Here is a 25,229-nt window from a genome sequence, read left to right as displayed (position 1 = left end):
TCATGTCCTGTTATTAAAACCAATGGAAAATTATAACAACTCAATCAGGCAGGACTAAAAATGGCCCAGAATCTTCAGGAATGAAAGCTTGGGTCATCTCACCAGGCAAAAATACATGGCTAGCTGAGTTGCATGCTGAGGGTAAAGGGAACTTGGACTGGGTAGTAGAAGTTAGTAATACAAATTTGACCACGTTACCAGTTACAGAAAGGAGGACTGTCATGGTCACGAATATTTTTTCCCTGATTTGTACTGAGTATGTTTGTGTATGTACATAAAATACATATTTTTGTTTTTTCCCTAACCTTTCCCCTTACCCTATGACATAAGTTGTATTAGTCTCATGCCATAGTATTTAAGGATGTCGAGTTTAAGAGTGAATATTCCCCAAGGACTTGCACTCTATTCTGAAGGTATTTAGTGTGTTTCTGGTTGTGTGAAGCACAGTTGAGTATTGTCAGGTGGAAATATATATATATATACTTAGAGACTAAGTATGCTTTAAATTGAAGTGTATGACTGCCAAGTTGACAACAGGTGGACTGTGATGGTTAGGCTAATGTGTCAACTTGGCCAGGTAGTGTTGCCCAGTTGTTTGGTCAAGCAAACACTCAGCTAATTGTAAGACAAGGGCATTTCATGGACATTAATCATCAAAGGGTTTATTGCATAGATGACTGATTACATCTACAATCATCTGACGAGATGGCCATCAGCAATGACTGACATCACTTCCAATCAGTTTTCAACTTTAAAAGGGGAAATAGTTTCCTCATTCAGAAAGAAAATGCCCATCTCTACCTTAGACATCCAGCATCTCCTGTAGAACTCAAGGACCATCAAAGGACTCCCTGGTTTGCATCCTACCCTACAGAATGTGTCCCCATGATCCCATGAGACAATTTTATAAAATCTCATACTACTTATAGATATTGCCTATTGTTTCTCTTTCCTTAGAGAAGTCTGGTGATTGATCCTGATAAAGAAGAGTCAGGAGGGAAGAAAGGGAATCATAAGAAAGGACTGTTCAGAAAACAATGGCAGAAATAAGATGATAAAAAAGGCCACTGAGTTAGGCCATTATAGGATGGTATTAGTCAGCCAAAGGGGGTGCTGATGCAAAATATCAGAAATTGGTTGATTCTTTTAAAGGGTATTTATTTGGAGTAGGAGCTTATAGATACCAGGCCATAAAACATAAGTTACTTCCCTCACCAAAGTCTATTTTCATGTGTTGGAGCAAGATGGCTGCTGACATCTGTGAGAGTTCAAGCTTCCTGGGTTCCTCTGGGCTCAGCTTCTCTGTTTTCTACAAAAGATCAGCTGTAGACTATGAGGTTCTCTAAGCTTTGCCTCTCACTACAAGGAGTAGATTATCAGGCAAATGGCTCTGTCTCTCTCTCTCTCTGAGGTTCCAGCTTCAGCAACAAACTCCAACATCAAAACTCGAACATTAAAAGCCCTCAACTCTGTCCTTTGCCATGCCTTTTCTCTGTGAGTCCCCACCCACCAAAGGGTGGTGACCTAATGCCCTACTGGCACAAGAGTTTTACTTAATCAAGGAAACATATGAATTCAATATAATCTAATATGCCCGGAGAAAAAGGTCAGTTTACAAACATAGTCCAATCTTTCTTTTAGGAATTCTTCAATAATATCAAACTGCTATAACGATCCATGATTAAAAAGAGTCTTAGAAAATGGGAAATGAAAATCTGATCATTTTATGGTGTGACATAAATAAGGAATAAAAATTTTGATATGCTAAGTAAAGTCTATTTAATTGACCTTATGTTTGATCTAGTATTTTTTGTTTCATCATCTTACACCCTTCCCTCTAGCCAGACTTAATACAGTCATTCCAAGTGCTTGTGGTCCAGGCCCTGGTTCAAACCTTAATATTAAAAATAAATTTTTATTATCTTTTTTTTAAAGATACATAGATTACACAAAATGTTACATTAAATAATATAAGATGTTCCCATTTACCCCACTCACAACCCTCCCTCTCCTCCCACATCAACAATCATTCATTGCACTTGATGAATACATTTTGGAACACTGCTACACAGCAGGGATTATAGTTTACACTGTAGTTTACACTCTCGCCCAGTCCATTCAGTGAGTTATGGCAAGATATAATGTCTTGCATCTGTCCCTGCAATATCATTCAGGGCAATTCCAAGTCCTGAAAATGCCCCTATATCACACCTCTTCTTCCCTCTCCCTGCCCTCGCAACTCTAATGGCCACTGTCTCCACATCAATGATACAGCTTCTTCCATTGCTAGAATCACAATAGTTTTACAGTAGAATACCAGTAAGTACACTCTAATTCATATTTTATTCCTCCACCCTGAGGATCCTGGGATGGCAATGTCCACCTATAAATCGAGAGAAGACTTAGATCCCACATGGCTGATGGAAGGAATTCTGCTTACTGTTGTAATATTGACTAGTAGCTTAAGTGGAGACTTAGGGAATTTATAGTCCTTTAATTTGCATGTACTTTGGCAACAAGAACTTAATTTTAAACTACTTGCAACCAATAACTATGCTTCTATCACTTATTAAGGGCTAAGAAAGGCCAGAAGGATTATATAATAAATAGTCATGGCCCTTGAATATATCTTATGGTTTTTTTGCCAACAAAATTTTAACGAAAATGTTTGAGTGTGTAAATTCAAATAGACACATTCAATTAGAGAAGTCTGCTGAAAAATGAGCTGGCAATATGTCTTACTGTGTGTGCTCAAGTTTTAAATTTACTACATACAAGTTATACAGATTAATTTTAATCTCAAAGCCTAAATTTTTTTATATGTGAGACAGTGATAATAGTATCTTCCCTATCTATCTTATACCATTGCTAAAAGTAAAAAGAGTGGCAATATTTCAATAGACTTAGAAATTCTCTGGGAAATAGACAGCCTGTTAAATTCATATGTGTGTCCCATGAGTACCTGGTTTATCAAAAAAGTTCACTATAACATTTGTAAAGTGTAAGATAAATAATTTCTACATTACAATTTTGCAAGTTTTCCATCTTTAGGTAAAAACAAAATGAAACAAAACAAAACATATAGAGACAATTCTGGCTAAAAGTTTCTCTTGCACTTTTTTCTCTCACTAAAATGTGAGTGCTCCCTGCTATAGTATACAGGGTTTATTCATGTAACTATTAAAAACTGGAAAAAAGTTAGCAAAAACTCTGAATTCACTGAGCATATATTACTTATTTCTATTGAAAGGAAGTTCAACATTTCTAACTATCTTCTGTAAGGAAAAAATAAAAGTGTAAGTGGGTATAAATGAGATTTTATTTTGTTTTTAATATCCTCAGAGTAGTTTAGAATATAGAAAACATTATTCAGATGTTATCCTTTGGATTTATAAATGAATATTAATTAAATTTGCAAACAAAAGAACTTAAGTTCATGTCTAAGACTTTATGTTCAACTTAGAAACGTTATTTTATTTAGAAATGTGACACACTTTAACCTGTTGACCATCTCCAAATTTGTGGTACATTTTCTTTGCAATGGAAGTGCAATACTTGATATAACTATAAATAATACTTGTATCAAATGGGAAAAATTATTCTAATTGAAGAAACTAAAAATATTTTGATGCAATATCTAAGAGTCAATCCATGCCCACATAAGAATTGCAGGTATCACATGCTGACATAAAATTGAAAAAAAAAAAAAAAAAAGAAGTATTAATAAAAGAACTTTTAGTGGATTGTGGGAACATGGATCTTGAGTTATACAGATCACGTTCAGCTCTCAGTAAAACAACAGAGAAAAAGCCAGAAGCTGCCTTGGGGGCTTGCTTCATGGTACAGCAAACCAGGACACTGCTTCACAACTCCCAGAAGAGTGAGTGTCTGAGATACTAAGAGCCAAAGCAAGTAATCATGAGTTATTAAACCTCCTGGCATCCAGGAAAGGCTCCCTCTGCCAAACCCGAGATATTAAGTGATAGTAAAACTTCTGGCAAATTGTATCTGAGAGCAGAGCAGATGTCTACCTCCATGAGGAGGTATGCTGCGTCATCTACGAGGGTACTGAACAGATAGGGAAACCAGAGGAAAAGCATGGTTTGCTTACCTCAGTGGCTAGAAGGAGCATACGTACCTAGCCCTCAGGACAGATAGACTAGGTGGAGCCCCTGGCCCCTGCTCCAATTGGGAGAGTGACAGATGATTCCCTTAGAGGAAGAGAGGTCTTGGAGCGTGGAGAGTGATTTGTTTGTGGTGAATGTAGTCAATTGTGCCCCCCTTGAGTTTCGGAAGTGACCCTGACTTAACAGGGACAGGGATGGGGGATCTCTTCAGGCATGTGGTCATGCCCAGCCACCTAGGTAAAGAGAAGAATTACATCAGAGAGGAGGCAGAGAAGGCTATTGATCAGCATGATTCTAGGGACTGCAGGGAATCTAACCTGCAAGGAGGGAAAAAGGGCAGAAAGCATTCTGAAAGGCTTATTACCCCAAAGAGTCAGAGTAGCTCAGTGGAAGAATTTCTGCTTCGCATACACAAGGTCCCTGATTTGATTCTTGGTCCTTCCTTGAGGAGAGAGTTATGAGGAATCCAGCTGAAACCTTATGACAGGGAATATATAGATATTCTCTTTGTATTAGCTTTTCTTGGATCTCTCATTTTTTAAGAAAAAGTTCCTTTTCTAAATTTCCTTTATTTTACTCACTAAAACTCAGTTCAAAATCTGCAGAGAGCAGGCTGCAGGGTGAGTGATGGATGAGATGATCATCAGCAACCAGAGAGTCTTCTGGGTCTACTAGAAAAGACTGTTTTTTTGTTTGTCTGATTTTTTACCCTTTTTCCTTTTTTTTAATGAGTAGTTGCTGTCTTGTTTTCTTGTTGTTGTGTTTCCCCTTCCTTTGTTTCTCTGTTTGTTTTTGTTTTCTTTTTTCTTTTGTTTACCAAATTTTTTCAACCTACACTATATCTTTTCATTCCTTCATCTTCATATTTTCTGTTTTCTGTTGTTGCTCTTCCATTCCACATCTTTATTTTTTTGGTCTCCATTTATTCCTGTCCTCATTTCTCTCTCTCTCCTACTTTCTCTGTTTTCTTTCTTTTTTTATTTTTTGTTTCATTCTTTCTCTCTTTTACTTTTTCTTTTCCCCTCTTCTCATCATTCCAGGCTTTAAATTATTTCTATATATTTTCTCTATTCTGTTTCTTGTTTAATTGTTTCTATTCCACTTTTCTAATCTTATTCCTCTGTACTACTTACTCAGGTTAATTATTCAAATTCCTACTCCTTGTACAGACACTCTCCAGACTTTTATTATTATTACTACTTTTATTCATTTTCTCTTCCTATCTCTTCATATTTCCCTGGTCCTAAAGTTTTTTTGCCAAGGGAACATAGAAAATGGCAAGGAAATAGAATAAGAGGACTGAAATATCAAAGTGAAACTTTATCACACACTAAAACAACAAAATAAAAGCATAGCGAGATAAGCTAATCAACTGAATAATCTATAAAGATAAACAGATGCCTAGACACCAAGAAAAAATTACAAGCCATACTAAAATAATAGGAAGACATGACCCAGTCCAATGAATGAACTAAACTCTAGGAGGAGGTGCAAAACATAGAGCAATGGAATGACTAATTAGAGATGTCCTAACAAACATCATGAATCAACTTAATGAAGTGAAGGAAGATCTTAAAGATATTAAGAAGACACTGGGAGAAAACACTGAAGAAATTGTAAGCATGCATAAAAAGATAAAAGTTATGATGTTGATGAGGGTAAAATCCAAGAAATAAAAAATAAACTGGAAACATGTAACAGCAGATATGAACAGGCAGAGGAAAGAATTAGTGATGTGGAAGACAGTTACATCTGAAATTAAACAAATAGTATTAATAGAACAGATAGAGAAAAAGGAAAATTCCAGGCGGGACTTAGAGATTTAAATGACAACATGAAATTCACAAACATACACATTATAAGCATCCCAGAAGAAGAAAAGAAGGGAAAGGGGGCAGAAGGAGTATCGGAGGAAATAATGGTTGAAAACCTCCAAATCCTATTGAAGGAGATGGATACATATCCAGGAAGTGCAGCATTCTCTGAACAGTATAAATCCCAACAGGTCTACTCCAAGACATATGCTTGTCAAATTTTCCAATGCTCAAGACAAAGAAAGAGTACTGAAAGAAGCAAGAGAAAAGAGAACCATCATATACAAGGGAAGCTCAATAAGATTAAGTGCTGATTTCTCATCTGAAACCTTGGAGGCCAGAAGACTGTTAACGTGTGAAAGGAAAAAAAAACAAAACAAAAAAACTTCCAGTCAAGAATTCTCTGTCCAACAAAGCTGGCATTCAAAAATGAGGGAGATTTCAAAATATTCACAGATAAGCAGAAATTAAGAGAGTATGTCAATAAGAAAACTTACCTTCAAGAAATGCTAAATGGAGTTCTGCAGGTCAAAAGGAAAAAACAGGAGAGAGAATTGGAGGAGAGTGTAGGAAGAACTAAAGAGTAAAAAAGAGAAATAAAAACAACATTCAGAGCACATAAACCCAAAGAAAATATAGCCAATGTAAGTAATTTATTGATAGCAATAAAACTGAATGTCAATGGACTAAACTCGCCAGTCAAGAGACATAGATTGACAGAATAGATAAGGAAGGATGACCCATCTATATGTTGTCTACCAAAAACCCACCTTAAACCCAGGGATGCAAGGAAGCTAAAAGTGAGTGCTTGGAAAACAATTTTACAAGCAAGCAATAACAAAGAAAGGATGGGAGTCCCTATACTAATATCAGACAAAATAGACTTATATTCAAAACTATTGCAAGAGACAAAGAAGGACATTATATGTTAATAAAGGGGATAATCTATCATGAAGAAATAAGCATAAACCTTTATGCATCTAACCAGGGTGCTTCCAAACAAACAAGGAAAATACTGGAAAAACAATGGAGAAATAGATGCCTCTACAATTAAAATGGGGAACTTTAATATACCATTATCATAATCAGAACATCTTGACAGGGAATAAAAATGAAACAAAAACTTTGTATAATACATTAGAAGACTTGGACCTACTAGACATATGCAGAACATTACACACAAATACTCAAGATATACATTATTCTTGCTTGCACATGGACCATTCCCCAGGATAGACCACCTGCTAAACCAAAGAACAACTCTCACTGAATTCAGGAAGATTGAAATTATACAAAGTAATTTCACTGACCACAGTGGAAGGAACCTAGTAATCAATAAGAGGCAGAGATACAAAAGTTAAACAACATACTCTTAGAAAAGCAGTGGATGAAGGAGGAAATCTCAAAGGAAATCAGGAACTATCTTGCAATGAATGAAAATGAAAACACAACATATCAAAACCCATGGGATGCAACAAAAGCTGTACTGAGAGGGAAATTCATAGTTAAATGTATATATCAAAAAAGTAGAAAGAGCTAAAATTGAAGTTTTAACTACACAACTAAAGGAATTAGAAAAAGAACAACAAATTAAGTCCAAAAAATAGAAAGTAGGAAATAAACAAAATTGGAACAGAACTAAATAAGATAAAGAATTATAAAGCACTAGAAAAAAATAAACAAAATAAAAGGTTGGTTCTTCAAGAAGATCAATAAAATTGACAAAAAACTTAGCTAGATTAACAAAGAAAAAAGAGAGAAGATGAAAATACTCAAAATTAGAAATGAGGAAGGGGGTATCACCACTCACCTCCAATAATAAAGAGTACAAAAAGGATATTTTGAAAAATTACATGCCATCAAGAAGGATAATTTAGAGGAAATGGACAAATATGTAAATCATATGAGCAGCCTACATTAACAAAAGAGGAAATTGATAAACTCCACAGTCCAAAAACAAGTAACGAGATTAAATTAATCAAAAGCTTGCCAACTAAGAACACAGAACCAGAAAACTTCACAGGTGAATTCTACCAAACCTTCTTGAAAGAAGAAACACCTATCCTACTTGAACTCTTCCAAAAAATTGAAATAGAAGAAACATTGCCTAACTCATTCTATAATACCAAAATTATCCTAATACTATAGCCAAACAAAGACACCACAAAAAAGGAAAATTACAGAATAATCTCTCTAATGAAACTAGATGCTAAAATCATAAATAAAATACTTGCTGATAGTATTCAACAGCACATCAAACAAATTATACACCATGATCAAGTAAGTTTAATCCCTGTGTGAAAAGATGGTTGAACATAAGAAAATCAATCAATGTAAAAAAACACATAAACAGATTGAGAGAAAAAAATCACAAGATCCTCTCTATAGATGCAGAAAAAGTAGTCAACAAAATACAGCACCCTTTCCTGATAAAAAGACTGCAAAGAAAAGAATAGAAGGAACTTTCCTCAACATGATAAAGGATATATATGAAAAACCCACAACTAACATTATATAAAAGACTGAATTCCTAAAAGCTATCCCTCTAAGATTTGGAACAAGAGAAGGATGCTCCCTATCATCACCCCTATTAAGCATTGTGTTAGAAGTGCTTGCTTAAGCACTTAGACATGAAAAAGATGTAAAAGTCATCCAAAAAGGAAAGGAAGATGTCAAAATTTTACTATTTGCAGACAACATGATCCTTTGCATAGAAAGTTCTGATAAATCTGCAACAAAGCTTCTAGAGCTTATATACGAGATCAGTTAAGTTGTAGTTTATAAGATCAGCGCACAAAAATCAGTAGCATTTCTGTACACCAGTTATGAGCAATCTGAGGAGGAAATCAAGGAAAAGAATCTCATATATAATAGCAACTAAAAGAATTAAATACCTAGGAATAAATTTAACTAAAGTGGTAAATGACTTTTACACAGAAAGCTACACAGCACTGTTAAAGGAAATCTAAGAAGATTTACATAAATGGAAGAATATTCCCTGTTCATAGATGGGAAGACTAAAAATCATTAAGATGTCTATTCTACCCAAACTGATCTTCAGATTCAATACAATCCTAATAAAAATCAACACAGTGATTTTTACTGAATTGGAAAAACTATGAAATTTATTTGGAAGGGCACGAGGTCCTGAAAAGTCAAAGACATATTGAAAAAGAAAAATGAAATTGGAGGAATCACAATACCTAACTTTAAAACCTATTACAAGGCTATAGTGTTCAAAACTGCATGATATTGGCACAAGGATAGATGTAGCAACCAATGGAACTGAATTGAGAGAGTTCTGATATAGATCCTAGCATATACGGTCATCTGATACTCAACAAAACCACCAGTGCCATTCAACTGAGAATGAATGGCTTCTTCAACAAATGGTGTTGAGAGAACTGGATATCCACATTCAAAAGAAAGAGAGAGAAACACCATCTCACACCTTATACAAATATCAACTCAAGATGGATCAAAGATCTAAAAATAAGAGCCAAGACCATAAAGACCTTGGAAGGTAAGGTAGGGAAGTGTCTATAGGACAATGTAGGAGGAAATGAGTTCATGAACTTAACACCAAAGGATGAGCAGCAAAAGAAAAAATAGATAAATGAGATCTCCTCAAAATTAAAATCCATACATGTCAAAGGAGTTTGTCAAGAAAGTTAAAAGATAGCCTATCCAATGGGAGAAAATATTTGGTAACCGTATATCTGATAGGAGCCTAATATCCAGCATATACAAAAATAAAAAACACCTATATTTCAAAAATAAAAAGACAACCCATTTAAAGAATGGGCAAGTGACTTGCACAGACACTTCTCCAAAGAAGAAATATAAATGATTAAAAATCACATTAAAAGATGCTCAACATCACTAGCTATTAGGGAAAGGAAAATCAAATCTACATTGAGATATCATCTTAAACGCATTAGATGGCAGCCATTAAAAAAACAGAGGTCTGGACAACCGGTACAATGATGGCAGAGTAAGGAGCTCCTAAAGTCAGCTCCTGCTACAGGGCAGTTAGTAAAAACCCAGAGCTTTCTGAGGCTAGTTGAAGCAGATATTTGGGGGCTCGAGGAGACCAGAAGAGTATCCTGCAACATCCTTGAAAGAATGGAAGGAAGACACTGCCCATCCACAGAGAAGATTCTTAAGTAGAATGCTCCATGTCCTGGAAGCCATTGCCCATCCTCCACTGGAGGCACAAATCACCTTGGGAGCTGTTCTGTGGCTGTGATTGGAAGCTCCACTTCCCAAAAATGGCGGAGGAAGAGACAGTTGGACACCAACTTCAGCTACTGATGAGTAAATTCAGTGGACTAAATTGTAATACTAAAAATAGCTAAAGTTTGAACCTGTCTAAGTCAGAAAGACTCTGGTAGCTGTCATCTTAACTCTGTAGCTGGCACAAAGGAAAGTGGACTGAAAATTACAGTTCTGGTAGAGACAGGCTTCTTTCCATCCAGATTAGATTGCAGCTCTAGCATAGGCCCCAGCACAACCTCTGGCAGGGAGGAGGCTGGGAGACCTGTGCCAGCCTCTATGGGAAATTACTGGCCAAGCCACAGAGGCCAGTGATTGTTCTACTTAGGCATTGCAAGCTGCCCTGCGAGCTATTTTGTGGTTGGAATTTGAAGCTCCATTTCCCAAAAACAATGGAGGAAGAGATGGTTGGCCACCAAGTTCAGCTACTGATTAGTAAATTTACCTGGCTAAAGGATAACCCTAAGAACAGGTAAAGTTTGAACACGTTCAAGTTGGAAAGAGGCTAGAAGCTACCATTTTGACTCCACCCCCAGCATAAAATGAAGCCAGACTGGCTGAAAATCAGAATGATGGTAAGGACTTGATTCTTTCACCCAGAATACTCTGTTGCCCTAGCCTACACTTTAGCCTCACTTCTGCCAGGGAGAAAGTTAGTGGTCCGTACATCAGCTTATCCAGGTAACTGCAGGTACATTTGCCTGGCACAGACTGAATAATCAGAAGTCTACTGGGGCTACTACTGTCATCTTGGACCCACATTTCATAGACAGTTGCCCACACCTGCAACTCCATCCCCACTCCAGGCAGAAGAGAAAGGGGTCTGAACCTTTATCAGTCTCTCTGGGCAACTACAGTCTAGGCCTGCATAACTTGGATTACTCCACAAAACTGTGACTCTATAACTACCACTGGCAAAGGAGAAAGTTGGGAGAAGCTTCATCAGTCAATGGGGCAATAAAGGCAGCTTAAGTCTCCACAGCTAATAGCATCAACTACATCCTTGGCTCCTACTGCACACCCAGAAAGGGAGAAAGAGCAGGAAGCCCTAAATTAAAGAGAAAACCTGCACCCAAAATAAATGCTCTAGTAAGTCAGATGCCAAGACACAAACAAAAAATTCCAATCCACACCAAGAAACTGGAAGATATGACCCAGTTAAAGGAATAAGATATACCTCCAGATGACATAAAGGAGTTGAGGCAACTAAGCATAGATGTTCCAACAAATCTCCTTAATAAATTCAATGAAATGGCTAAAGAGATTAAGGATATTAAGAAGACAGTGGGTGAGCACAAGGAAGAATTTGAAAACATACATATAAAAATAGATCTTGTGGGAATGAAAGGCACAATAAATGAAATTAGAAAACATTGGAATCATATAATAGCAGATTTGAGGAGGCAGAAGAAAGGATTGATGAGCTTGAAGAAGTGGCCTCTGAAAGTGAACATACAAAAGAAAAGATGAAGAAAAGAATGGAAAAAATTGAACAAGGTCTCAGGGAAATAAATGACAGCAAAAGACTTGTAAACATACATGCCATGGGTGTCCCAGAAGAAGAAGAGAAGGGAAAAGGGACACAAGGAATATTTGAAGAAATAATGGTTGAAAATTTCCCAACACTATTGGAGGACATAGATATCTATGTCCAAGAAGCATGACAACTCCCAGCCAAAAAATCCAAATAGACCAACTCCAAGACACATACTAATCAGAATGTCAAATGCCAAAGGCAAAGAGAGAATTCTGAGAATAGAAAGAGAAAAACAATGCATAATATATAAGGGATACCCAATAAGATTAAGTGTTGATTTCTCACTAGAAACCATGGAGGCAAGAAAACAGTAGTATGATATATTTAAGATATTACAAGGAAAAATCTTCCAGCCAAGAATCTTATATCTGGCAAGATTGTCTTTCAAAAATGAGGACAAGTTCAGAATATTCACAGATAAACAGGAACTGAGAGAATTTCTAAGCAAAACACTGGGTTTTCAAGAAATGCTAAAGAGTGTGCTAGAGACTGAAAAGAAAAGACAGGAGTGAGAGGCCGTGAAGAGAGTCTAGAAATGAAGATTATATCAGTAAAAGTAAAGGGTTAAAACATTGGTGAAAATAAAATTTGATAGATAAAACTCAAATAGACAGGAATAAACTTAACCAACATTGTAAAGCACTTGTATTCAGAAAACTGCAACTCCATGTTAAAAGAAACCAAAAAAGACCTAAATAACTGGAAGAACATTCCATGCTCATGGTTTGGAAGACTAAATATCATTAAAATGTCAATTCTACTCAAATTGATATACAGATTCAATGCAATCCCGATAAAAACTCCACCAGCATTTTTTAATTGAAAACTCTGATTATCAAATTTATTTGGAAGATTAAGGGGTCCTGAATAGCCAGAAACATTTAAAAAGGAAAAGTTAACTATGATCTCCAGGCTTTAAATCATATACCTAGCTATAGTGGGGAAAACAACATGGTACTGGCATAAAGACAGACACATAGATCAATGGAACCAAATTGATGGTTCAGAAATAAACCCTCACATGCACGGTCAAGTGATTTTTTTACTAACTGTCAAATCTACACAGCTTAGGCAGAACAGTCCATTCAACAAGTGGTGCTGAAAGAATGGGATATTCATACTTAAAAAAAGGAAAAGAGGGTCCCTATCTCACATCTTATCCAAAAATTAACTCAAAATACATCAAAAACCTAAAAATAAAAGCAAGAACCATAAAGCTTCTAGAAGAAATTGTAGGAAGATATCTTCAAACCTGGTGGTATGTGGTGGATTCTTAAAGGAGATAAGAGGAGGAATGAGATGGACTACTGATATTTAATATATGCAGAAGATTTAATTAGCTTTACTGTAAAAGTATGGAAATGTATAGAGTGTGGTAACACATAGTGAGAAATAGGTAGTTTATAAATAGTCTAGGTATGCAAAAGCAAGTTGACAGAATGCTAGAGAATAACCTAGTAACTGAATAGCATATTAAACCAAGATATGGATGAGAATTGTAGTTGATGGTACAGATGCAAGAGTGTCCATTGTTAGCTAGAGCAAATGTACATCACTATTGCAGTACAGTGGGAAGGTGGAGAAGCATGGAAAAAATACAGCTGGAGTGACCTGAGGACAGGTTAGTAATAATATAATAAAATAAAATAAAATTTAATATAATATAATTAATATAATATAATATAATATAAATTCTTGCATCTATGCCAAAGATGTACTGTGTTGATAAAGGGGCAGTATGCAAAATGTGTGTAAGTGTACACTATGGATGTGGTAACAATCCAATGATATTATATAATTATAACAATGTTCCACCACAGTGTTGATAGAGGGGTGTTGTTTGGGAATTCTTCACATGTGCATGATTGTTTTATAAGTTTACAACCTCTGTCATAAAAATATACTTAAAAATAATAAAAAGATGTGTTGGGGAAAAATACACCAAATTTAAGATAAGGATTATAATTAGTAGTAAGATTTTGGCAATAACCTTTCATAATTTGTAATAAACATCACACAATATTGCAAGGTGTTGGTGGAGGGTTGATGTATGGGACCTCTGTATGATATTATGCATGTTTGTTCTGTAAGTTCACAACTTTTACTGTACACTTATTGTTTATATATGTTCATATATAAATGACATAAATACAATAAAAATAGGGTGGGTTGGGGAAAATATGTTAATTAGTAGTAGTATTTTGACAATACTCTTTAATCATTAGTTAAAAATGTTTAAAAACAATGCAAGGTTTTGTTGGTAGGGTGAGGTATGAGAGTCCTGATTGATATTATATATGTTTTGTAAGTTTGCAACTATTACTATACACCTATTGTTTATGTATGAATGATATAGTTAAATAAATTAAAAAAATATTTTTAAAAAAACAAAAAATGAAACAGAGGACTACAAGGGTTGGAAAGGATATGGATGAATGGGAACCCTCATCCACTGTGGGTGGAAATGTAGAATGGTGCAGCCATTGTGGAGGACAGTTTTGCAGTTCCTCAAAAAACTAACTATAAATCTGCCATATGATCCAATAATTCCCCTGCTGGGTATATACTTAGAAGAATTGAAAACAAGGACACAAACAGATATATGCACACCTAGGTTCATTGTGGCATTCTTCACATAACCAAAAGTTGGAATCAACCCAAATGCCCATCAACAGATGAATGGTGAACACTGTAGATAGGTGGGTAAATGGTTGAAACTACAATGTTTAGAATGCTCTTTTAGCTATATAAGAAGTGAAGGTTGCTAATGTGGGGTGCTGGATGTAGGGGGAATTCTGGACAGGGCTCACTTGGGGCAGGCCTCTAGAGAGTGTGTGAGTGTTCATCTTGCCATAGTGTGTTATATCATGGGTGGAGACCCACAGAATGAGTGACAAGGCATCCTGGGGAGGCCTGCTATGTTCTCAAATACAGGGGAAGGAGTATCTCAAGAGCATAGGCAGTGCCTAATAGGGGATGGCAGACCAGTGTGTCAAGCTTTAAGTGTTGTTGCAAGTAATTATGATTTTTTCCTTCAAGGTATGAAGCCTGATGGTTACCATGGGTCCTGAAGGAAGGGGGAGGAAAGAATAGAATAGATTGAATGGGGACATTTTGGGGGAGATGGGAGTGCTCCACATGATATTGCTATGATGAATATTGGCCATGTTGAATTGTATCAAAGTTTATAAATGTGTAAACCATATAATGTTTACCATAATGCAAACCATAATAATGCAAACATTTTACCATGGTTGGTAATTATGTTTCAATATTTGTACATCAGTTGTAACAAACATACCATCCACATATACAATATTATTAATAGGGGAAGGGGTAAATGGGTGAGGATGTTGGGTATAAAGGAGTCACCTCTATTCAGTAAGTGACTTCTGTAACCTAAAACTTCTTTAAGGACAAATTGAAAAAAAAAGTAAGACACTGAGTAAATAAACAGAAAACAATGTCATTGTACATATAGGGCAAGAGATCTTACAGTGATGAAAAGAAAAATGTTTTTAAAAACTTTTAAAGTATTTTTTCATTATTTTTATATTCCCAAATTTTTATTTTTAAATTTTAGTTTTAAAAGATTTGTTTTATTTTATTCTTATTTTTAATACTATCATTTTTCATTTTCTTATTAATTTTATTTGGCTATTTTATTGGCTTCATTTGTGAAGGACATGATATTTTGGAGACCAGAGGTTGGTCTGTTGTGCATTTTGCTCTCCACCACAAAGATATGTGCAAATACTAACCCTTGCTTATGTGGATTTGATCTTACTGGGAAATAGGACCTTTAAAGATGTTATTAGTTAAGATGAAGCCAAACTGAAGTAGGCTGGTCACTAATCCAATATGACCTTATCAGAAGGGATGAATTGGACTCAGACACAAAGGAGGATGCCGTGTGACAACTGAGGCAGAGACTGAAGCCCAAAGATGGCTGGCAAAACACCAGAAGCTAGAAAGTGACAAGGAAGTTTTAAATGCCTTCAGACCTTTGAGATAATAAAATTCTGTTGTTTAAAGCTTTTCCATGTGTGATACTTTGTTAGAACAGTCATAGAAAACTGAGAAACCACTAATTCTTTGATAGCCAGTGAGTGCAGAGGAAGCTAGGTATGTCATCATCTGGTGGTGGTGCAGGTGTGTGACAGTTTGAAAGTGAGGGGGCTCCAGAAGATCATATCCTTAGAGATAATCCATTACTGTGGGTGTGAACCTATTGTAGGAGAGACCTTTTGATTAAATTCAGTTAAGGGTCATTTGATTAGATTATTTCAGGAAGGTGTAACCTAGGGTGTATTTTAATCCTCTTGCTGGAGTCCTTTATAAATGAGATGAACACAGATTAAAAAAAAAAAAAAAAAAAAAAAAAAGGTGCCTGGATGTCTGGGAGAGAGACAGCCACAGCAAAGAGAGGCCATGGGAACAGAGAGAAAGCTGGAAGTAGCCAGAACTAAAAGCAATGAGAACCAGAGGAGGATGGAGAACCCTAGCAGGTATCTCCATGTGCCTTGCCATGTGACAGGAGTCCAGGATCATTGACAGCTGGTGTCCTGATGAAGCCTTGATTTGACATTTTTCTCAGCTCTGAAATTGTAAGCATTTAAATTACATTCCCTCGTGAAAACCAACTCATTTCTGGTACATTGTCTTGGCAGCCTTTAGCAAACAAAAACAATGTCATTGGAACTCAAATATTTCATAAAATTAGCACCTCCTCTTCTTAGTAGAGTGCGTTCTAATTGTATCTGATGTGAGGGCCTCGGAGGGGAGAAAAAGTGTTATGAGGACAGCAAAAACTTTGAAACTATTTTCATGTACTTTTATTTATTTACTTATTTATTTGTGTATTTGTTTATTTATTTATTTATTTATGCCCCTCCCCTCCCGTGTGGCTTGCTTGCTGTCTGCTCTCTGTGTTCATTCGCTGCACATTCTTCTGTGTCTGCCTCTCTCCCTTTGTTGGTCATCTTGATGTGCCAGATCTCTGTGGGCAGATGAGCCATCAGCTCTCCATAGGTGCAGGCCAGCTTGCCTTCATAAGGAGGAACATGAACCCAGGGCCTCCCATATGGTAGATGGGAGCCCAATGAATTGAGCCACAGTCACTTCCAACTTTCATACAGAACAGAAGCCAAAGGCAAAAAGTAAGAATTTTTTTTCAACAGAGCATACATTTGTCCCCAGCATATATATGCAATATTTTATACATTTTTATGGTTACTAGAATCTAAACCCATGTCCTAAATGACACTGGTTGTTACTTTCTTCCTCCTTCCCTCCCAATCCTGAGGTTTTCATCTTAGATCTTATGGATACATCTACTCTATGCCAATTCAAAGGAATGCTGTGGTTTTTCTGCTATTAATTTCCAGGTCTGCTACTAATTTCCTTCAAACCCAAGCTGATTTCTCTCCTCTCCTCCCCTCATGCCCCCTCCCCTCCCCTTCTCTCTCTCCTTTCTTCTCTTCTCCTCTTCTCTTTCTTTTCTTCTTTCTCCATTTCTCCCCCTTCTGCTTTCTTCTGTCCAACATCCATAGACAATGAAGAAAACTCTTTTACCCTTCAAACTCTTTCATCTCTTTACTTGTCTATACAAATAATTTTTTATTGCAAATCTCTACAGAAAATAGATTATAGATGACAAGCAAACTTAGGAAAGTTATAGGGTGTAGATTTCTCACAAGTTAAAGAGATTAAAGAAGATCTCAGGCATAAACTAATATAAACTGCAAGCATCCTTCTGAGATGGTAACTATTTTATTGATTCTTTGCTCTTTCCTTGAGAATGATGTTCATTGTGGGCTTTTTTGTTTTGTTTTGTTTTTTGCCTGTGATCACACTATTTATACAGATGAATCACCTCTGTTTGCCTCTCATATCCTTTATTCCACTTTGCAACTTTGGAGGAAGAAATACAACTGCTTGTTTTTTCAATGAATATTTTCATTCCCTAAATATCTTTAAGATTCCAATTCATGAGAATTTAGAGTAGAGCCAAAGTAACCTCCTACCATTTCCTCAAAATGATTGTTAGTTTTGAGTTCCTACATAGTTAAGGACATTCATTTCTGCATCTTTTAACCTTCTAGTGTTTCATATCTTTAATTCTCAAATATTTATCAAGAAGCAACTTGTGCTACAATTTCTTCCATTACTAGTCACAATGATTCTATAGTAGAATATCAGTAAGTCCACTCTAATCAGTATTTTATTCCTCAGTCCAGTGGATGGAGGGATGGTGATGTCCATTCCACCTCTATATGGAGATGAGGCTTAGACTCCACATGGATGATGGATGCAATTCTTCTGTTTGCCCTTATAGGCACTCTTGGCCCCCTGGTGTGGTGGTTAACCATTTTCACCTCCCTTCACCTGGGTAAGTGCAATGAGCCAGAGAGTAGGAGCTGTAACTCTGCTGAGGCTCAGTGCCCAGTGGCACATGAGCAGATCAGAGATTCAAGTCTCCTGAGGATACACCAACCCTAGCACCATCCACCGGTTCAGTAAAAGTGACAGAAGAGGCATGTGTAGAAAGGTCACATCTGAGTCCAACTCCATCACACTCAGCAACACAAATTTCAAAGTAGGGCCCACTGACATGGCACCGAACTCCAGAGCTATCTTCCATGATCACAGAACCTGTGGGTCTCCGTAGCCCTTAGGAGCACCAGTACCTGGGGTTAAATCTCCTTTGACTGTATCTGGGGCATTCTGAAGCATGCATAAACGTGACCCCTCTGATGACCTCCGAACTCTTTTTTGAAGACTCTTAGCCATATAAACTCATTTGTCTTTGGCATTTTCCCCTTTTATTCAAGGTCAAAAAGCCGTTTTTAACACATGATCCTACATATAGGCTGAGATATTCTTCTGGTCTGAGATGACCCTTTTATCAAGGTCTCTTTCTAGTTGCATCACCAGTGAATGATTGTTAGTAATCCCTCAGCACCAGGGAGACTCATTGCTGGGAGTCATGTCCCATGCTGGGGGGAAGGTAATGCATTCACATGCTGAGTTTGGCTTAGAGAGTGGCTACATATGAGCAAAATGGAGGCTTTCATGAAGTAACTCTTAGGCACCCTGCAGCTCTAGGTCTAGTTCATATTTCAGGCACACAGACTTATAAGCATAGTCATCAGTATCAAGGGCTCATCACTAGACCATCTTTCTTCACTGGTCTTTGTTGTTGCACTTGGGGGATTGTTGCTGTTTCATTGGGAATGTGACAGAGCTCCCCTGGTTAGGAACTCAGCACTCCCTTAGTTGCTGTTTGTAACTGTAACTATTGTGAAAATACCCAACATATATCCAAACATTTTTATGTACCCTATGTACATGCCCTGGAGAACTCTCCCCAACCATGTGTCCCACATCAATAACACCCCACACCAGCATTCCTCCCCTGACATAGTTGAACCTCTCTGTGGTCCAAAAGTTCTTTAAAAATGAAGCCTAATATATTGCCAAATTCAATTAATAGGAAAATGAAATTGTAGCATTGATGTGGAGAAAGTGGTCGTGTTAGTTGCAGAGGGCAGGGAGAGGGAAGAAGAGATGTGATGTGGGGCATTTTCAGGACTTGGAGTTGTCCTAAATGATATTGCAGGGACAGATGCTGCCATAACCCACTGAATGTACTGGGGGAAAGTAGTGTAAACTACAATGTAAACTGTTGTCCATGTGATGCAATAGTGTTCCAAAATGTATCCACCAAATGCAATAAATGTGCCACAATGATGAAAGAGGTTGTTGTTGTGGGAGGAGTGGGATGTGTGGGGGAGTGTGGTGTATATGGGAACCTCTTATATTTTTTAATGTAACGTTTTTTGTGATCTATGTATCTTCAAAAATACAATTAAAAATTATGGGAATGGAGTGGGGAGTGGGGTATATGGAAATCTCTTATGGTTTTTAATGTAATATTTTGTGTGATCTATTAACTTTTAAAAAAGATAATTAAAAATTAAATTAAATTTTAAGAAAAGAAGCTACATGTGCCAAGTAATGTGTGTAGACTCAATTAATGCATAGTGTTTGAAATGCTATTAATTCTAACCTCTGTTTTATGTATTATAATGTAGAGGTTATGGATGTGGGAGGAGTGAGGTGAGGGCAGTGCGAGGCATTTGGGGACCTCTTATATTTTTTGAATGTAACATTTTAAAAAAGAGAGAAAAAATAAAAAAATTTAAAAATCTTGATGGTTTGGATCAATCAGAGGCTAGCATACTATGGTGCTGAGGCTCAATCTGCCAAGTTGTTTGTTTTTGTAAATAACATTTATTTTGTGATAAAAAATAATGCTACTGAAGTCCTTTTGAGATATACAGATGATTGTGGCCCCATTTAAGTGTTAAATATGAAGACTGGTAAAATTTGTAATTTTTAGCTCCGGTCTATATTAAAGAACATATGTCTCCATTTAGGACTTTTGTTATATAATTTTTTGGAAGTACATATTTTCTGAGATTAAATTTTCATTTATATTTGAGTCAAGATATGGGTTTTTCTTTTTATCATTAAGGGCAAATTGATTTTGAGATAAGGGAAAATTGTGAACCAATATTCTCAACAACTCTCTTTTTGCACTGAAATTTCAGTGGAGATTTTAGAATAGCTTCACAATCAGCTGATTAACTGGGCTTAGAGAATTATGTAGCATATAAAGATGGCCAAACTAGAATTATCAGATCAAGGCAACTTCCAGTCTTTGGCACAAGAAGGTGCTCAGGAAATATTTTCCAGACATATGAATTAGCAAACAAGATTACTGAGTGTCATTTCACTGGATTTATTAGCATTGTCTAGGGGACATTGAAGGGTTATCTGATTTATGGGTATTTTAATTTTTGATTGTCTATTAACTGGATTATTTTACAACTAGGTAGAGATGAAAACTGTAAAGAACTGATAGTAATGAAATGATTCTTATTCATAGTAATGCAAACGATTTTTGTCTTATAGAGGTACAATTGACTGTTGCCCAGTTATCACATTTTATTTCTTTTTTAGCTATTAATTAATTTTGCATCTATTAGCAAATTCATTTTAACATTCCTGATTGCCCATATATGTGTTTGCTTTCCAAATTCTCCTTTGAATTGGCTTGCTGGTTTCCACATTAATTAGTAAGATAAGATATTTCACATATGCTCATTTCATATTTATATGAGAGACATACTTTTATTTTTTAATTATAATTTTGTAGGATTAATAAATCACAAGTAAATCACAGCTAAGAGATTCTATGGCTATTCCTTCACAGTCCTATATCTACCAAAATGTTTTTCAAAAGATGAGCATTTGTCAAAGAAAATAATTTTAGACTACTATTTCAAATGAACTCTTGGAGCTTTCCATAGAGTTGTTAATGTGGGAACCATGTTAGAGCTATTCCTGCCTCAGAAGCAGGAATTGTGAATTACCTTCCTCCTGTACCCCTTGTTCATTGATCTTGAAGAGTCTTCACTTAGGTCCACTAAAAGTCTGTTGTCCCAGGTCCTTTATTGAAATGTAATTGTCCTTTATAAGCTTCAACAGGTTATATTAACATATAATGAAATACAAAATCCAATTTTGCTATCTCTTAGGCAATTTCTGCTCTCAGTGGAAAATTTCCTTTTTAAATATTTAAGAAAATACCCATATGAAGTAAAAATTCACACTGAAGCAGGAGGGCCAACTGGAGTTAGAGTAAGGAGCTTCAAAAGTTAACTTGTCCTACAGGGCAAGTAATCAGCCAGAACTATCTAAATCACCTATTTGAGGGAATCAGAAAACCAAAGAGCATCCTGAAACACACTTAAAAGAACAGAAGGAGGATACTGCCCATCTGCAGTGAAGATTTGTGAGTAGAGCACTTCACACCATGGAGACTGCTGCCCATCTACTGCTGGTGGCACAAGATGCCTTGGGAACTAGTTCCTGGCTGAAGTTGGAAACTGCATATCCCCAAAACAGAGGAAGATACTGTTGGGGACCAACTTCAGCTATTGCTTAGTAAATTCAACTGGCTAAGTATAATCCTAAGAACAGATAACATTTAAACCTGTCTAAATCAAAAGGTGGCTGGTGGCCTCCATTTTAACCCCACCCCCCAGCATGATGGGAACTGGGGCTGATTGAAAATCATGGTGATGATAGGGACTATCTTTTTTCCACCCAGGTGAGATTGCTGACCTAGCCTGGCCTCCAGCTCAACCTCTGGCAAGGAGGAAGTGGGGAAATTGAATCAGCCTCCCTGGGCAACTGTAGTCATTTTCAGCCTACACAGACTAGATTGACTAGATTGTTGGATACCAGTGGCTCCTTCCCCATCCCCAATAGGACATAGTGGGGAACAGTATTTCCTTAACCTCTCTGGGCAACTACAGGTACTTTTTGCCCACATCAACTAGATTGTTGGACATGCCTGTGGTTCCATCCCCAGTCTTGAGAGGGCAGAAGGGACAGTGATCCCTTGGCTTCTCTGGACACTTGCAACCACTTTTGGTCTCTATGGATTAGACTCTTGGACACATCTCTAACTCCATCCCCACCCTTGCCAGAGCAGGAATAGGGATAGTGTGCCCTCAACCTCTCTGGGCAATTGCAGTTGGTTTTAGTCCACATGGACTGGGTTGTTGAATAAAGCTATGGCTATGGCCCTGCCCCCAATAGGACAGAAGGTGGAGTGGTGTTTCTTCAAACTCTTTCAACCCTCATGGACTGGACTTTTGGACACATCTATGGCTCCATACATGCACTTGACAGAACAGGAGGAGGAAGAGTGTTCACTCACCCTCTCCAGGCAACTGCAGTCAATTTTAGCCTGTACAAATTAGGTTGTTGAGCAAACTTGTGGCTCCATCACCATACCTGATGGGGAAGTGGAGGGGCAGTGTTCTTTCAGCATCTTTAAGGAACTGCAGTCACTTTCAGCTCACAAGGGCAAGATTGTTGTGCACACATGTGGCTCCATCTCTATCCTTGACAGGGGAGGAGGAGGACCTGCATTCTATCAGTCTTTTTGAGCAACTACTGTTAGTTTTAACCCATATAGCTCAGTTTGCTGTCAATGCCTATGGCTCCATCCCCACCCTAGGAAGGAGCATGGAGCTTCATCAGTCTCTCCTAGCAACTACAGGTGATCTGGCCTACATGACTTGGATTCTGCACATGCCTGCATCTCCCACCCTACTCATGCCATTGGAGATAAGTGTGAGAAGCTTCATCCCTAGGGCAATGTGTGCAACTTCAGCCTCCATGGCTTACAGTACTAACTGCATCCTCAGCTCAATCTCTGCAAGAAACAGAGGGCAAAAAACAAATGTGTATGAGCTAAAAAATTCAGCCTGGCTAAACAACCACTATGAAGTTCCAAATTAAGTTGGACTGAGGATCAAAGAAGGACTATAGCACAAAGTCTACCAAATAGAAATACATAGAAAAATAGCAGAACTTACTGTAATTAAAGGAACAATAAATGAATTTTAAAAAGCAATGGAGGCATATGTGTTAGTCTGACAAGGGAGTGCCAGTGCAAACCACCAGAAATCTGTTGGCTTTTATAAAGGGTATTTATTTTGGGTAAAAGCTTATAGTTACAAGTGAATGTCCTGCCATGGCCCACTGTGTGGACTGGGGAAGAGTGTAAACTACAGTGTAAACCATTATACATGTGGTGCAGCAGTGCTCCAAAATGTATTCACCAAATGCAATGAATGTTCCATGATAATGAAAGAGGTTGTTGATTCAGGAGGAGTGGGGTGAGGGGGTTGAGGGGTATGTGGGGACCTCATATTTTTTTGACTGTAACATTAAAAAAATAAAGAGAGGGAAAAATATCCTTATCAGTTAAAAAAAAAAAAAAGAATTCACCTCAAGATAGCTTTTGCACCACTTTCTCTCTAGACTTCCAGTCCTTTCTCTCTTGGTTATAGTTCATTTCTCAGAGCTTTCTATATCAATCTCAACTTTCTTCCCAAGGTCAGCTATAATCCATCAGGCAAATGTCCCACCTCTCCCCAGGGGTCTAGCTGTGCTGCTTGAGTGTTCTTCTTTCTGTCACATGGCAGGAACAAAAATGATAAATTTCTCTCCTCTGTGTGTCTTCTTGAGTAAGTGTTAATTTATATCAGCCCACCAAGGGGACAGGAACTCAACCTGAGTCACGCCTTATTGACATGGTCAAATCAAAGTCCTAATTGTAACAGGTAATTTAATCAAGGACCTTCAACTGAAACAAATATAATCAAAGGGTATCACATCCAGAAGAAGAGATTAGTTTACAAACATAATCTTTCTTTTGGGGATTTATAAATAATCTCAAACTGTTACACATATATCAACAAATTTGAATGGGGTGAAAGAAAGGATTAGTGAGCTTGAAGATGGGCCTCTGAAAGAAATATATGAAAGAACTAATAAAAGAAAAGAATGTAAAAAGTTGAACAGGGTCTGAGGGATTAAATTACTGCAAACAATGTACAACATATCTTCCAAGGTGTATCAGAAGAATAGAAAAGAAAAAGGGAAGAAGGAATAGTTGAGGAAATAATGGTAGAAAAATTCTAAACCTTATGATAGGACATAAATATCCATGTCCAAGAAGTATACCATACTCCCATCTGAATAAAGCCAGATAGACCTGCTTCAAGACACATATTAATCAGAAAGTCAAATACCAAAGATTGAGAATAATGAGAGCAGCAAGAGTAAAGTAATTCATCACATACAGAAGATGTCCAAAAGATTAAGTGCTGATTTCTCATCAGAAACTGTAGAGGAAAGAGGGCAATGGTGATATATTTAAGATACTGAAAGAGAAAAACTGACAGCCAAGAATCTTATAAAGTGTCTTTTAAAATGAGGACAGGTTTATAATATTCATAGATAAACAGAAACAGAGAGTTTTTAACAAAGGGGCCAGTATTGCAGAAAATACTACAGGGTGTATTACAGCTTGAAAAGAAAAGACAGAGATATAGGCTTTGAAGAGAGTCTAGAAATGAAGACTTTTTCAGTAAAAGTAATAAAATTCTAAGAAAAATGTTGAAAATCAGATATGATAGATAAAACCAAAAGGTGTAAAAGGGGGGAATTAAGAATGCCTTTATGATAATAACATTGTAAATGCATTAAACTCCCTAATCAAAAGACAGACTGGCAGAATGGATAAGAAAATATGAACTTCTATATGCTATCTACAGGAGACTCACCTTAGACCCATGTATACAAATAGATTGAAAGTGAGAAAGTGGAAAAAGTTTTTACACACATGCAGTAACACCCCCCCCCCCAAAAAAAAGCTGAATTAGCTATATTTATATTGGATGAAATAGACTTTCAAAACTGAAAGGAAAAATAGAAGTCTCTACAATAAAAATTGAATTCTTCAATACACCACTCTTATCATTGGATGGAATATCAGGACAGAGGACCAATAAAGAAACAGAGAATTAAATAGTATGATAAATAAAC

This window comes from Dasypus novemcinctus, chromosome 4 (genome assembly GCF_030445035.2).
Source record: "Dasypus novemcinctus isolate mDasNov1 chromosome 4, mDasNov1.1.hap2, whole genome shotgun sequence".
NCBI lineage: Eukaryota > Metazoa > Chordata > Mammalia > Cingulata > Dasypodidae > Dasypus > Dasypus novemcinctus.
The sequence above is the reverse complement of the archived record's forward strand: the minus strand, read 5'-3'. Positions refer to the sequence as shown.